The sequence below is a fragment of the Ailuropoda melanoleuca genome, chromosome X (genome assembly GCF_002007445.2).
Source record: "Ailuropoda melanoleuca isolate Jingjing chromosome X, ASM200744v2, whole genome shotgun sequence".
NCBI lineage: Eukaryota > Metazoa > Chordata > Mammalia > Carnivora > Ursidae > Ailuropoda > Ailuropoda melanoleuca.
Genome location: NC_048238.1, coordinates 47,324,757 through 47,327,293, shown reverse-complemented (window position 1 = coordinate 47,327,293; position 2,537 = coordinate 47,324,757).

Here is a 2,537-nt window from a genome sequence, read left to right as displayed (position 1 = left end):
CTGGGGATGTTCATTTGTAGAGATCCAGATGTATCTTCCTGCGTCTCAGGCTGATTCCGTGGATGTTCAGGCTGGTCTGGTACCTATCCAGCTCTACTCAGGGGACCGGCTGAAAAAGGGGTCCCCTACTCCTCCGCCATCTTAACTCCTCCCCTCTTTTTAAAGATTTTATTTATTTATTTGACAGAGAGAGAGAGCCAGCCAGCGAGAGAGGGAACACAAGCAGGGGGAGTGGGAGAGGAAGAAGCAGGCTCCCAGCGGAGGAGCCCGATGAGGGGCTCGATCCCAGGACTCCGGGATGACGTCCTGAGCTGAAGGCAGATGCTTAATGACTGAGCCACCCAGGTGCCCCCAAAGAATAAGCCTTCTAAAAAATAAACTACTGGCACTAAATCAAAATAGAAACTTCTGCACAGAAAAGAAAACAATCAAGAAAACTAAAAGGCAGCCTATGGAATGGGAGAAGATATTTACAAGTGACATATCTGATAAAGGATTAATATTCAAAATACATGAAGAACTGATATACTCAACACAAACATACCAAAAATAATCCAATTTAAAAATGGGCAGAAGACATGAACAATATGTCTCCAAAGAAGACATACAGATGGCCAATAGACACAGGAAAAGATGCTCGACATCATTCATCATCAGGGAAACATAAACCAAAGCCACAGTGAAATCTCACCTCACCCCTGTCAGAATGGCTAAAACAAAAAAGAAGAAACAAGTGTTGGTGAGCATGTGGCGAAAAAGGAACCCTCTTGCACTGTTGGTGGGAATGCAAATTGGTGCAGCCACTATGGAAAACAGTATAGAGATTCTTCAAAAAATTAAAAATAGAAATACCATATGATCCAGTAATTCCACTACTGGGTATTTACCCAAAGATATGAAAACAGTAATTCAAAAAGATATACGTACCCCTATGTTTATAGCAACATTATTTACAATAGCCAAATTATGGAAGCAGCCCAAGCGTCCATCAATAGATGAATGAATAAAGATGTGGTATATATACATACACTGGGATATTATTCAGCCATAAAAAAGAATGAAATTTTGCCAATTGCCAAAACATGGATGAATCTAGAGGGTATAATGCTAAGTGAAATAAATCAGTCCAAAAAGGCAAATACCATATGTTCTCACTCATATGTGGAATTTAAGCAAAAAAATAAATGAACAAATAAAAAAAGAGACAAAAAGAAAACCAGATTCTCAATTATAGAGAACAAATTGATGGTTGCCAGAGGGGAGGTGGATGGGGGGATGGGTGAAATAGGTGGAGGGGATTAAGAGAACACTTACCATGATGAGCACTGAGTAATGTACAGAATTGTTGAATCACTATATTGTACACCTGAAACTAATATAACACTGTATGCAAACTACACTGGAATTTAAATAAATTTAAACAAACAAACAAAAAAAGTAAGTCTTCCATGACGCTAGAAAATGAGTCACGACCTGGCTTCTGAAACCCCTAATGGTACAAGAAAGAAATGCATGCAATTGCAGGGTTTCATGGGAACACAGATTATCAATTGTTTCCCCACAAACAGCTTCCCTTGTCAATGAAACCTGAGGGCAATTTCTCCCCAATGTTGTCCTAAGGAGTCAGTGACAGAGCATGTCTTCAACAACTACAAAGAGAGTTGTGTATGTTGTTTTTTTCACAGCATCCCCTGATATGAACTTCAATTTTTTAAAAGGGGGAGGAGCATAGAAGACAATAGGACAGCTCAGACGCTGGTAAGAGAATCTCATGCACTGTCCTTTTTGATAAGTCCCTGATAGCAACTGAAGTTGGTACCACTATCTGAGGGTTTAAGGAAATAATCTTCAGTTTATGCCAAGAGCTCTAACACCCTTCCTCCTAAGTGATGCAGTAATCCACTTTCAGACTCTTTCTTAAAGTGGAACTCTAAAAAACAGGAAACTTCACCCACGAAGCTGTTCAATGCAGTATTATTTATAACCATACAACACTGGAAACAACCTAAATATCTAACGCAGAAGACTGGCTTAGCACACTGTGGTGTATGTGTGTATACCACATAGAGGACACATACATAGAGAACACACATAGAGAAATTACTACATGATGGTAAGAAAAAACACATGGTATAAAATTGTATATACAGTATGATCTCGACTACACGTACTCTACATCTAATAGAATCACAAAAAAAGAAATATTTAAAATGTTAAAATTTTTTTATATTTTTCTATAATTTTCATTAAAAAGTAAGAGATACTTCCTTGTAATCAGAAAGAATAAATTATAAAATTTGTAAAAGACAGATGGCTTATTAAAGGGACATGAATGATTGTGCTTTGAATACCCACCTCAATACCTGTCAATTTCTATTCATAGAGAACTAGGACAAGTGTTTTAAGTTTTTTATTTTTTTTTANATTTTTTTTTATTTTTTATTTTTATTTTATTTTATTTTTTTGAAGATTTTATTTATTTACTTGACAGAGATAGAGACAGCCAGCGAGAGAGGGAACACAAGCAGAGGGAGTGG